Source organism: Notamacropus eugenii, chromosome 1, assembly GCF_028372415.1.
Source record: "Notamacropus eugenii isolate mMacEug1 chromosome 1, mMacEug1.pri_v2, whole genome shotgun sequence".
NCBI lineage: Eukaryota > Metazoa > Chordata > Mammalia > Diprotodontia > Macropodidae > Notamacropus > Notamacropus eugenii.
The window spans coordinates 186,566,204-186,580,995 of NC_092872.1; positions in this window are offsets into that span (position 1 = coordinate 186,566,204).

Below are 14,792 nucleotides of genomic sequence, written 5' to 3' on the forward strand. Positions count from 1 at the left end.
ACTGCTGCTGCTGCCTCCACTTCTGCTGCCTGGCTCCAGGGCTAGGGGAGGACCCTGCTCCCTCCTCACCCTTTGAAAAAGCCCTGCCACTGACCTTTGAAGTTGTCTTTGGTGTTTGTGGGTTGAGGTATCTAAGAACCTCTGCTGCTGCTGGAAATTCCACCCCCAAGGCCTCTTCCAGTCCTGTTTCTCCTGGTGCTGTGCAGCCAAGGCTGGACTACACTCCATTCCACATCTGGTGCAGTAGACCTTTTCTGTTGGCCTTCCAGGTTACCTTGGGCTGGAAATCTTTTATTCAGCTGTTCTGTGCCTTCTGCTGCTCTAGAATTTGTTGAGAGTCATTTTTTACTGGTATTTTATGGCCTATGGGGGAAGAGATAGAGTATGTATATCTTTCTACTCCACCATCTTGGCTGTGCCCCCCTAAATTTTTTTAAAAACCCTTTCTGAAAGTTTTTCTGTTCTAGCTTTATTTAGGGGTTCTGTCTAAATACACTCCTGTAGGTCCTAGTCTATACTATCAACATTTAGCTGAGAGTATGAATAAAATCACCAAAGAAAATATTTAGTTTTTCTTGGGTTTTTTTGGGGGGGGGGCTAGTCAGAGGGTTCACTTGCAATAATTTATACTAGCTTTCTGTAACTTACTACCTTCTCAGACTAAGTGTTCTTCCTCTCTAGATCTTTGAAATCTGACCATCTTTTTCTACCATTAGACTTCAAGAGCTCAGTTTCTTTCCTGCCTCATCTGGGGGTATTTCTGTATTTCTTCTAGTGTTGTTGGTTTCACGGGATTGAGATTACTTCCATTTTGATTTGTGAAGCCAGTCTGATAAGCTGGATTCCCAGTCCTGGTCCCTCCTGGTCTGGATAATGCTGAACTCTATTTACCTTACAAGTCCTACTCTGCTCTTGCCCAAATACCAGCATATTACCCCCTTCTTCCATGCTTGAACAAATGGTGATAAAACAAGGCAGAGAACAGCTGGGGTGAGTCACCTGCAAACTCTCAAGGAGGAGACAGATCTAAGATAAAGGAGACAGGATGTCTCATCATTTTATTGTGTTCGTGAAAATTGTTGGATCATCTAGAGTGGCCTTTAAATAATAATGAGGCCTGGTCACCAAAGTGCAGAGCAAAGGAAATGGGACCATTTCATTTCTTTTTAAATCATTAAACTTGAAAAGTATCACAGTATCAAGAAGGTCTCATCAATGCTTAATGTTTCCAAGTCAGTCGCATGAACATGAAAGGACTGCTGCAGCCCTGGGGACAAAAGAGAAGCAGAGCACAAAGAACAGCCCAGCAGGATGCTGGAACGTCTATGCACCAATGCTCTGCCATCTTGAGTATCAACCTTTAGGACTAAGCTAGTCACTGGCCTCTCTGGTGGATCCAGTTACTGGTCCTAATCCTACCACTCAAAGCAGTCAGTATTATGAAATGGATGCTTCTCTCAGAAAGAAAAAAGATCTGTCTAGGGGTGAAAAGTGCGTTCCTTTGTATAGAACACTAAAATGGCTCTCAGGAAATACAGATTGTATCATTGACCAGGGTGGCCTCAGGTTAAAATAAGTAATAGCAGCAATAATAATAAAGCATTTTATATCACTTTAATATTTGAACAGCACTTAACACAAGGTATTTCTTTTGATTTCATCATGGTCCTGGGATGTAGGTGCTATCATTATTCCCATTTTACAGATGAAGAAACAAAGGCTGCAGAGTTAAGAAACTTTCTCTGAGTCACATTCCTAGTAAATGTTTGAGGCTGGATTTAGGGGCCAGGTCTTCCTGACTCAAAACTGAGTGTTCTGAGTACTATTTCATTTAGTTGACTCAACTCCATGGAACTTATATTTTCACAAGTATAAAACAGCAGTAATATTTCTATTTCATCCTTCCCAGGGAGCTCTGTTTAAAGTGCTTCAGGAATAAAAGTGTAATACCAACATAAGATTTTCATGGGAAAAATACAGTAGCTTACCAGTGCTTGCATACCTTTTCAGTTGCCCAATACAAACCAATATAATAGAAGTGAAATAAAGGATATGATTAAGGAAATATATGAGCTGTAAAAAAAAAAAAAAAAAAAAGTGAGGTGATTGGGAGGAGATAGCCCAGGGCTAAACTGGTGGTCAAGGCTTCCCCTACACTGGGTGGATCCTGTTGGGAGCATTTATGGGAGAACTCATATAAGCCCTCTCCTGTCAGGTTTCTAGTCACTGTTCCAGACCTCATATTATTCTACTTCCTCTTTTCTCCATATAGAAAAAAACTAATCTATTGTTTATTCCTCAATATGCTATTCCAACTCATAGGATCATAAATTTAGAGATGAAAGGGGACCTTAGAGGTCATGGAGTCCAACCCTCTCATTTTACAAATAAGGATGCGTAGGTGAGGGAGACTTTTTAAGGGATCACAGGACTCATGAGAATTGGGGGTAGGATTTGAACTCAGGCTTTCTTGAGCCTGGCATTTCATCCATTGGATGACATAGCTCTTTCTTGGCCATTATGCCATCCATTCCCCATAAATGAAATACATTTTCTTCTCACCTCCACTTTTTAGCAACCTCAGTTGCATTCAAAACACAACTTAGGCCCCCATTATACCCTATCTGTCTTGTCATACAATATCTTGCCAATCATGCAAGCAAGCAAGCAAGCTATCAGAATTTTCTAAGCATTTACTCCATGACCAGGCACTGTGCTAAGTATGGGGGTTATAAGAAAAATAGTCTTTGCTCTCACAGAATTTATAGTTCTTTGGGGAAGATAATATGTACATTTCTCTCTGTCTCCCTCTCTCTTTCTCTCTCTCTCTCTCTCTCTCTCTCTCTCTCTCTCTCTCTCTCTCTCTCTCTCTCTCTCTCTGTATAATATATATATATGTATACATATACATATATATGTGTGTGTGTGTGTGTGTATATGATGTGTAAATTAGAAAACAAACTAACCTTAAAAAGGAAAGAACATTCTGTCTCTTTCTCTTTCTCTCTATATATAGAGAGATAGAGTTATATATAGTACATTCTAGAATATGCTATAAAAATTCTTTAAAGTATCATTAAAGGGATGATTTTCAAAGATATGTATGTGTGCATATGCATGTGTGTGCGCATGCTCTTTATTCCTCACTAGAAGGTAAGCTTCTTGAGAGCAAGCCCTGGTTTTATTTTTGTTTTATATTCCTGGCACTAACAAAGTCCTTGGCACATAGTAAACATTTAGTAAATACTTGTTTGAGCCATTGATTGAGAAGTTGTACTTATTATTTATTCCCCTCTCTAGAGCGATAAAAATCTGTCTAACTATTCACTAACATCAGCAGAAGATGCCTGGGGTGGGGGTGGGCCATTGGAAGAGGGAAAAGATATTCCTTGTCTCATTGGATCTTCACGATTACTTTGTGAGGAAATGCTACTGTTACACTCATTTTACAGACAATAAATCTGAGGCTCAGTTAAGTTAAATGAATTGTGCAAAGAACAATCAATTGTGCAGAATTGTTCAAAGGCATAGACATCTTCCTGAACCCAGGTACTTCTGATTGCAAGTCCAGCATTCTGTCTATTTTACCAATACTGCCTCTTATTAGTGGTTTGATAGAGGCCGCTGGCATTTCTGGATCCCACCGAGGAGTATTTATATAAGTTTACAAAGTACTTCTCATACAATATATCATTTGATCTTTATGTGAGGTAGACCCTTTCATTGACCCTATTTTACACAGGAGGAAACTAAGGCTAAATGAGGTTAAGTGACTTACTCAGGGTCATACAGCTAATATAATCAGGAACTCAGATCTTCAGCTATCAGCTGTGCCACTGAGCTATTTGAGATCCTTCTGTCTTCCGTGTTTTCTCATTTTTGCTCCCTTTGCCAGTAAAGAAATGTATAAATAAATGCTATCAAAGGAGTAAGCATCTCCTTGCCAACTTCTTTCTGTTCTCTTTCTGATAATAATGCTTCAAAACCTGAAAAATCTTTGGTGTGGGTTGTGTGGACTCTTCCTTCATTGACCCAAATCTTAACCCTGCTGTTTTGGTTGGCAATCTTTGAGAGCTTTTGCAGCTGAATGATGCTTCACCAGCCTGCAACCACCTTGATAATGAAGCTCAGCTGGATCAGTCCTTGTTCAGAAAACAAATAGACAGCACATTGCTGTTCTAGTACTGGCAACCCTTCCAGCCTGGGGAGGGTAGTAGACTCGAAGAGTTTCTGCTGGAAGAACTCAACTCTATTCTGCTAACATGAGACATCTGAGTAGGATGTTATTTAATAATTATAAAAGTCTTCCGCTCTCAGTTTGACTTTTTTTTGGTTAAAAGAAGGCACTCTTTGACTCATTTTTTTACCTAGGATTAATTACTGAATGGACATTGCCTCAGTCAAGCTGAGACTTGCTAAAGAACTTAGCTTTTAAAGGTTACTGCATCCTAGGCCATCTCCAGTCATCCTGATGTGCATCTGGCCACTGGACCCAGGCGACTCCAAAGGAGAAAATGAGGCTAGTGACTTTGCACAGCCCTTCTTCACTTAAATCCAATTCACATGCATGTAATGTCACTTCCTCCCTGATGTCATAGGCCTCTTCAAAAACAAAGAACAAACAACAATAATATAATAAATTAAGAGATGATATAAAACAAATGTATATGAATAAATGTAATAGCAAAAAGCTTGTAAGATAGATGATAGGTGGGCTTTAAAGCTTCATGGAAAGGTAAGGGGAGGATTAGCAGGAGCTGAAAACACTAAGTTTCACAGGCATACATCTCTCTACAGTCATTAAAGGCAAAATGAACTTTTGCCTACCTCAGAATGTGCCTACAATAGTTAGGGAAGAGATGATGCTGGGTAAGGTGGGCATAAATTAAGAGTAGTAAAGGCAGGCTATGAGGGAAAGGAAGACGGCATCAATCAGTCTAGAGTTGTGAACAGAGCACTGGAGTGGGAGTTGGGAAGACTTGGGCTCAAATCCTACCTCAGAGACTTACTACCTGTGGGATCCTAAGTAAGCTGCATAACTTCATGGGAGCATAGATGTAGAGTTGTAAGGGATTTCAGAAACTATCTAATCCAATCTCTCCCAGCTACATTTCCTCATCTGTAAAATGGGGATAATACTTATACCTACCTCACTGGTCTGTGAGGCTCAAATTAGATAATATACATAAAACACAGGACAAACCTTAAAAAAAAAAAAAACTACATGTTCACTATTGTTGTTATTCCATGGAACATTATGGGGCCAGCAAAGTCAAGTCATCAAGCCAGAACAGAGACATTATGAAGGGGAGAAAAGATGATGAAGATATACTAAAAGTCAGAAGAGGAAGAAAATGATTTGGTAACTGGGGAGTTGGAGGATATTTTAAATAGGAAGAAGAGTACAACAAAATACTCCAACTAATTTACAAGTTTGGTTCCCCCAGAAGTAATCAAAGATTGGTTTTTGTTTTTGTTTTTTAAGCGATTCATAAAGAATGGCTAATAAAAAACTCTCAAAGAGAAATCTGAGGGAAAAAATGGCGATCAATTTAAAACAGGAGAATGAGGCAGGACTCCAGGTTCTCCATGAGATATTATTATTAATGATAAGATCAGAGTCTTTTCAAAATGGTTCAGTTTTGTGGGAGGATGGAGGCCACTGAACAGGCAGGAACTTATTAAATGCAAGTTATCAGTGGCAGACCAAATGCTTTAGAGCCACCTGGCATGTGGTTTCCCCAATCATTTGCAAGACTGCTCTACCGCCAAGAGGAAGAAAGGTAAGGTTGGTTGTTATAGCTGCAAAATGCCCAAACAACAGTCTGGATCTTTGATTTCTTGTCATTGTTTATTTGATATTTTTTCCCATTGGTTTAGGTATTACTTCCAAAAGCACATTTGTTTTTTGTTAGACTGTTTACTTATTTGACCATAATAACTTAGAAGTCAGGATTTTATTTTTTTAAATTTTGTTTATCTCTGCTCTCTTCCCCCTGCCACAATTCAGTTCATTCAGTTTATTTCCATTTATTTTATTCAAATTCAACGCAGATCAATTCAGGTAAGTTCAATCCAGAGAGTACTTATTAGGCACCTACTGTTCTACACAAAGCCAGTAGATGACTGTCTGCAGCATGAGAACAGGCAGGCTCAGCAACACAGAATTGATGACTAATGATTTTTGGATGAGGATGAGGATAATAATGATGAAGCCATAGAAATGCATTTGGAAGGGACAGCCAGGTTTACTACCTTGGTGTGGCATAATCAATAGAACACTGCATTGGAGACAGAGGACCTTGTTTCATATCTTTCTTCTGTTCCTTACTCCCCATGTAAATTTGACCAAGGCACTCTGAATCTTGGAATCTCAGAGGGAGGTAAATAAAATGAGGAAATCAAGTCAACAAGCATTTATTAAGCACCAACTATTTGTCAAGCAATGTGTTAAGTGCTGGGGATACAAAGAAAGACAAAAAAGACATATAAACAAATAATCCTTGTCCTCAAGGAGCTTCCAATCTAATGGATGAGTTGGAACAGATGATCTCCAGAGTTTCTTTCTATCCTACATCCTCTAAGAATTGCAGAGTGGGAGAGTCTTCAAAGGCCATCTAGTTTGAATAGAAATGCCTTCCACTACAGTTCTGATATGTGGCCATTTAATCTTCACAGGCAGATCTCTAACTGGAAGATCTCCAGTGCCTTCTGGTAAAGTCCCAACCCCCTTGCCATACATAGCTCTAATGGTTAGATAGTGCTGCCCAACATCAAGCCTACCCTTTACTCCTTTGTAGTTTCTAGTTGCTTCTAGTTCTGCCCACTGGGATGATACAAAATGAATCAAATTTCTCTTCCACATGACATTCCTTCAAATATATGAATACAACTACTCTGCCCTCTCCTAAATTTTCTCTTCTCCAGGCAAAACATCCATAGTTTCTTCAATTCATGGTCCTATGGATTTATTAAATACTCTACTGAAGGGTGTGTGTTCATCCTTTGTTGCCAAAGAAGACTATGCCATCAGAGAAATAATGACATGACTTGCACTTGACTATGTTTTTGAGTGAGGGAGGGCTGTGCAGGTCACCAGCCTCACTTCTCCTCCAGACCCATCTGAATCCAGTGACCAGATATTCATCAGAATGACTTGAGATGACTCAGGATGAGGCAATTGGGGTTAAGTGACTTGCCCAAGATCACACAGCTGGTGAATGTCAAGCATCTGAGGTTAGGTTTGAACTTGGGTCCTCCTGACTCCTGCACTGGTGCTCTATCCACTGAAGGTGGGGAACTGTATAAGTAGACAGCACATACACACACACACACACACACACACACACACACACACACACACTGATGAAATCCCATCTTTGAAGCAGTAAAAGACATAGTCATGTGATGTTATCTTGTGGCATTGAACCATCATGCTATGGGAGAGTAGGAAGAGCCCTGAATTCAAAGTCGGAAGCCTTGGGTTCTTATCCTAGTTCTATTATTAGCTCTGTGATCCCAAACATAACTGATTACCTCTCTGAGATCTCAGTGCTTCATCTGTAAAATAGGGATAATAACATTCATGCTACTTATGTCACACATAAACAGATGGTGTACGAGGGACATAAAAGAATATACGACTTGGAGCCATGAGATCTAGAGATGAATCAGAGTTTTGCCATTTATTAGGCAGGATGAATTTGAATAAGACACTTCCCATCTTAGCAAATTGAATTTTCATGTCTGTGTCAAATGCTATAATATATGTAGACCACATTGCAAATCTTAAAGCAGTATAAAAGTGCCAGGTATTATTATAATTGTTGTTGCTATTAATAAGACAATAATAGGGACTGAGTTTTTTAATATTCTACAATCACTATCATAAAACTTAGATTTTTTCTTTTCCCACTACCTCCCCCCCACAACTCCCCTCCCTCCCCAAGATGGCATACAATTCTATATAGGATCTACATATATATTCATATTGAACACATTTTCACTACAGTCATGCTGTGTAGAAAAACTAAAATAAATGGGAGAAATCATATAACAAACCAAAACATAATACATACACACACAAAAAAATGAGCTGCTACATTCTGTGATTGAATTCCATAGTTCTTTCTCTGGATTTGGAAGACACCTTGCCTTAGAAGACCATTGGGAATTTGTGTTTTTTTATGTCCTTGCATTGCACTGCACTTCATAGATACAAGTCTATCAGAAAAAACTCACACACTGTGATCATTGCTGTGCACAAAGTTCTCCTAGTTCTGCTCCTTTCACTCAGTATTAGACATATAAGTCTTTCCAGGCCTCTCTGAAGTCTTCCTGTTCATCATTTCTTCTAGCACAATTATTCCATTACATTCATATACCATAATTTACTCAGCCATTCCCCAATTGATGGGCATCCCCTTTATTTTCAGTTTTTGGCCACTACAAAGAATGCTGCTATAAATATTTTTGTACATGTGGGACCCTTTCCCATTTTTATGATCTCTTGGGGATACAGTCCTAGAAGCGGTATTGCTGGGTCAAAGGGTATGCAAATTTTTGTACCCCTTTGGATATAGTTCCAAATTGCTCTCCAGAATGGTTGGATCAGCTCACAGTTCCACCAATAATGAATTAGTGTTCCAACTCTCCCACATCCTTGCCAGCATTTATCATCTTCCTGTTCTGTCATGTTTGCCATTCTAATAGGTGTGATGTGGTACCTCAGAGTTGTTTTGATTTAATTTATTGATTTGTTTAATCAATAGTGATTTAGAACATTTTTTCATATGATTATAGATATCTTTAATTTCTTCCTTTGAAAACTGCCTGTTCGTATCCTTTGACCATTTATCAATTTGGGAATGACATGTATTCTTGTACATTTGACTCACTTCTCTATATACTCTAGAAATGAAGCCTTTATCTCAGAGATTAGCTGTAAAAATTCTTTCCCCATATACTACATCCCTCCAAATTTTAGTTGCATTCAGTTTGGTTGTGTAAAAACTTTTTATTTTAATGTAATCAAAATTATCCATCTTGCACTTCATAATGCTTTCTAATATCTTCTTCAGTCAAAAATTCTTCCCTTCTCCATAAATCTGATAAATACACTATTCCTTGCTCCTCCAGTTTGTCCATGGTATCAATCTTTATACCTAGATCATGTACCCATTTGGACTTTATTCTTATATACGGTGTCAGGCATGGGTCTATGCCTAGTTTCCACCACACTATTATCCAGTTTTCCCAGCAATTTTTATAGAACAGTGAGTTCTTATCCCAGAAGCTGGGATCCTTGGGTTTATCAAACAGAAGATTGCTATATTCATTGCCTACTGTGTCTTGACTAACTAGCATATTTCACTTGTCTACCCTTTTGTTTCTTAGCCTGTACCAAATAGTTTTGATAATTGTTGCTTTATAACACAATTTGAGATCTGGTAGCACTAGGCCACCTTCCCTAGCATTTTTTTTCATTAGTCCCTTTGATATTCTGGACCTTTTGTTCTTCCAGATGAATTTTGATATTATTTTATCTAGCTCTAGAAAATAATTATCTGGTAGTTTGATTGATATGGCACTAAGTAAATTAATTTAGGTAGAATTGTCATTTTTATTATATTGGCTTGGCTTACCAATGAGAAGCTGATGTTTTTCCACTTACTTAGATATGACTTTATTTGTGCAAAAAGTGTCTTGCAATTGTGTTCATATAGTCCTTGGGTTTGTTTTGACAGGTAAACTCACAAATATTTTATACTGTCTATTCTAGCTTTAAATGGGATTTCTCTTTCTATCTCTTGCTGTTGGACTTTGCTACTAATATATAGGACTGCAGAAGATTTGTGTGGATTTATTTTGTAACCTGCAACTTTTTCAAAGTAGTTTATTATTTCAAGTATTTTTTTACTTAAATCTCTGGGATTCATCTAAGTATATCTAGGAATCTCTAAGTATATCATCACATCATCTGCAAAGAGTGATAATTTAGTTTCTTCTTTGCCTATTCTTATTCCTTCAATTTCTCTATCTTGTCTAATTGCTACAGCTAGTATTTCTAGTACCATATTGAGTGCTGATAATGGAGATCCTTATTTCACCCCTGATCTTATTCGAAATGCATCTAGCTTATCTCCATTGCATATAATGCTTGCTGAAGATTTTAGGTAGATACTGCTTATTATTTTGTGGAAAGTTCCCCTTATTCCTTATTTCTCCAGGGTTTTTAATAGGAATGGGTGTTGTATTTTGTCAGAAGCTTTTTCTGCATCTGTTGAGATAATCATGTGGTTTTTGTTAGTTTTGTTGTTGATATGATCGATAATGCTAATAGTTTTCCTAATATTGAGCCAGCCCTGAATTCCTGCTATGAATCCTACCTGATCATAATGTATTATTCTCACCATATGATGCTGTATTTGTTTTGCTAAATTCTCATTTAAAATTTTTGCATCTAAATTCATTAGAGAAATTGGTCTATAATTTTCTTTCTTTGTTTTGTCTCTTCCTGGTTTAGGTATCAAAACCATATTTGTATCATAAGAATTTGGGAGGACTCCTTCCCCAATTTTCAAAAATAGTCTATATAGTATTAGAATTAACTGTTCTTTAAATGTTTGATAGAATTCACTTGTAAATCCATCTGGCCCTGGAGATTTTTTCCTAGGGAGTTCATTTATGACTTGTTCAATTTCTTTTTCTGAGATAGGGTTGTTCAAGTATTCAACTTCCTCTTCTGTTAATCTGGGCAATTTGTATTTTTTTTAAAACACTCATCCATCTCATTTAGATTGTTGAATTTGTGGGCATAAAGTTGGGCAAAGTAATTTCTCATTGTTGTTTTAATTTCCTCCTTATTGGAGGTGAGTTCACCCCTTTCATTTTTGATATCAGTAATTTGATTTTCTTCTTTTTTTAATCAAATTGGCCAAAGGTTTATCAATTTTATTAGTTTTTTTCATAAAACCAACTATTGGTTTTATTTATTAATTCAATAGTTTTCTTAATTTCAATTTTATTAATCTCTCCTTTGGTTTTCAGTATTTCTAATTTGGTATTAACTTGGGGATTTTCAATTTGTTCTTTTTCTAGCTTTTTCAGCTGCATGCCCAAGTCATTGACCTCCTCTTTCTCTGTTTTATTTATATAGTCATTCAAAGACATAAAACTTCCCCTAAGAATTGCTTTTGCAGTATCCCATAAGATTTGGTAGGTTGTCTCATTATTGTCATTCTCTTGAATGAAGTTGTTAATTGTTTCTATGATTTGTTGTTTAACTCACTCCTTCTTTAGGATTAGATTGTTTAGTTTTCGACTGATTTTTGGTTTATCTTTCCATGGCCTTTTGTTACATATAATTTTTGTTGCATTATGATCTGAGAAGGATGCATTGACTACCTCTGCCTTTCTGCATTGGATTGTGAGGATTTTATGTCTTACTACATGGTCAATTTTCATATACGTGCCATGTACTGCTGCGAAAAAGGTATATTCCTTTCTATTCCCATTCAATTTTCTCCAGAGATCTATCATATCTACCTTATCCAGAGTTTTATTTACCTCCTTAACCTCTTTCTTGTTTATTTTGAGGTTAGATTTATCAAGTTTAGAGAGAGGGAGGTTGAGGTCTCCCACTAGTATAGTTTTGCTGTCAATTTCTTCCTTCAGCTCCTCCAATCACTCCTCTAATAATCTGGATGCTATAGAACTTGGAGCATACATGTTTAGTAATGATATTCCTTCATTGTTTGTGGTGCCTTTTAGCAGGATATAGTTTCCTTCCTTATCTCTTTTGATTAGATCTATTTCTGCTTTTGCTTTGTCTGAGATTAGGATTGCTACCCCTGCATTTCTTACATCAACTGAAGCACAATATATTCTGCTCCAACCTTTGACCTTTACCCTGTGTATATCCCCCTGTTTCAAATGTGTTTCTTGTAAACAACATATTGGTGGATAATGGCTTTTAAGCCATTCTGCTATCCATCTCTGTTTTATGGGAGAGTTCATTCCATTCACATTCACAGTTATGATTACAATCTGTGTATTTCCCTCCATCCTTTTCCCCGCCATTTGTGCTTTTAGTTCTCCCATCTCCCTTCCCCTCCTCAATAGTTTTCACTTTTCATCACCACCTTCTGCAGCCTTCCCTTCCTTCTTTTAGTCCCCCCTTTTACTCCCCTTTACCCTTACTTCTTCTTCCTTCCCTTTTAGCTTTCCCTCCCCTTTCTTCCCCCTTCCCTTCCTACTGCCTATAGAGCTAATTAGAATTATACACTTAAGTTCATTGTTCCCTCTCTGAACCAAATCAGATGAGAGTACCTCTCAAACAATGCTCATCTTCCTTCCCTCTTTCCCTCTACTATAATATAATTTTGTACTTCTTCCTGTGATGTAATTTACAATTAATACTTCCTCCTTTTCACATCTCCTGTTATAATTCCTTTGCATGCTTAAATAATATTTTTATCATTACATCATTTACTTTATACCTGTTCCCTCCATGTATATCCCTTTTATATTTCATAATAGAAGTACAATTCTCAAGGGATCATCTTCCCTTATAGGGAGGTAAACAGTTTGCCCAAATTGAGTAAAAAGTTTTGTTTTTACCCCCCATTTACTTTTTTATGCCTCTCTTGAGACCTGTGTTTGAAGATTGAATTTTCTATTAAGTTCTGGCGTTTTTGTCAGCAAGGTCTGGAAATCCCTTTCTTTGTTTAATGACCATCTCCTTGCCTGAAAGATTATGCTGACCTTTGCTGGATAGTTGATCCTTGGTTGTAGTCCCAGCTCCTTTGCCTTATGGAATTTGGATTCCAATTCCTTCGACCTATTAATGTAGAAGCTGCAAGGTCCTGTGTGATCCTGACTGTAGCTCCTCCATATTTGAATGGTTTCTTTCTGGCTGCCTGTAGTATTTTCTCCTTCACTTGATAGTTCTGGAATTTGGCAATGATATTTCTTGGGGTTTTGAGTTTGGTAACTAATATTTATGTGACAATTTATAATATATTTTATCATATATTATATATTATATACCATGTATACTATATATATTATTATATGATTGCAATAATAAGAAATAATAAGATTTTCAAAATGCTTTACATACGTTAGCTCATGTGATCCTCTCAATGATTCTGTGAGGTAGATGTCCTTAATATTCCTCTTTTACAGATAACAAAATTGAGACATAGAGAGGTTACATGACCTACCCAGGGTCACATAGTAAGTGTTCTAGGCAGGATTTGATCTCCCTGACTACAGGCATATCACTGCATTACCTGGCTGCTCCTTATAACAATGCTCATGAGGTAAGTCCCATAGGATCAAAGGCCCTGCTGCCAATGGATTTTTAATAAATGCTGTTGGCTGACTGACTTGAAGTGAGGTGCTATCTTTACCTGTGTCCCATCATTTAGAGTTCTTAAATATATATTTCCCCAATTATTCTGTCTTAGAGGCCAAAGTCAGAGCTAAAAATGGAAACTTTGATAGAACTGTGGTCCTAAGCACAGAAATGCCCACTGAACAAGAAGCAGATGGTCTGATATTTATGTGTATTTAAAACACATCGTATATGTAGTGTATCACAAATAGTGTCATATGAATTGAAGTATCCTTACTCCACATGATACAGATAAAAATAATGCCTGACTCAGAAGTATCTTCCTTTTCCATCCTGTTTTCCTCAAGATATTTCCTAGAGTTAGATTATGAAGAGTAGAGTACAGAACCTTACATTGCATAGAAGAAACATCATAGGCAACCAACTCACAAAGCTTCAGTGCCTGTAATAAAAGAAAACAGATATGGATAGCAAGAAAGTGGAATCACTACTGCCCAAAATATCCTGACATGTGCATGTGGCTGTCCTTCTGATTCTGGGCTCTAGAAAGCTGAGAAAGAATGCTGAGTCCTAAAAAATGTTCTTTATTCAAGGGAAAACAGTAGTACTCTCCCCCTTTCCTTTTGTTTTAATTTTACCCCTTCATTCAGGGCTACCTCCTTCCCTCACTCCCACGCAACAACTAGTTTTCCATGATTCAGCTATAGATTGGGTTATCCATTGCCATCTAGTCAAGGAGTAACCTGGAAGGAAAAAGAGAAGCATCTTGTGGACTAGCCTGTCCTCCTGGCCTTAAGGGCAGGCAAAGTAGGTAATTAACTATTGGGGGTACTGGGCAGGCCCTAATATACCTCCTCAAAAAAAAAAGATTATAGATCACAGAATATTTAATTAAAAGGGCTTAGAGACTGCTGAGCTACCCCTCCCATTTTATACAATAGGAAAGGAGTCCTGGAAAGAGGTGAAGTAATACTGAGTTAGTTAGTCCAGAGATGCAAAGGTCACATATGGCAGAGCCTAGATGAGAATCTAAGCCTCCTGACTCCTAGTTCCAAGTTCTATCAATTTCAGTATTAAGGAGCCCAATACCTTTTTTTTAACCCCTACTTCCTTATTGATACTTGTGTGGTATCCAGAGCCCAATGTTGGCTATTTCCATGGTCTTGGAAATTAATGAGGGTAATTATTCATCTCAGGATAAAACTCAAAACTTCCCATGTCTGCTGAATCTCCTCAATCAATTCCAACTAAAACACTAACTTTATGGTAATAATAGTAATAATTTAATAATCATAATTACTAGTATTTATGTAGCACTAAAGTTTGCAAAGCACTTTACAAATATTGTCTCATTGCTCCTTACAGCAACCCTGGGTGGTAGCTGCTATTATGATCCTCATTTTACAGATGAGGAAATTGAGGCAAACATATG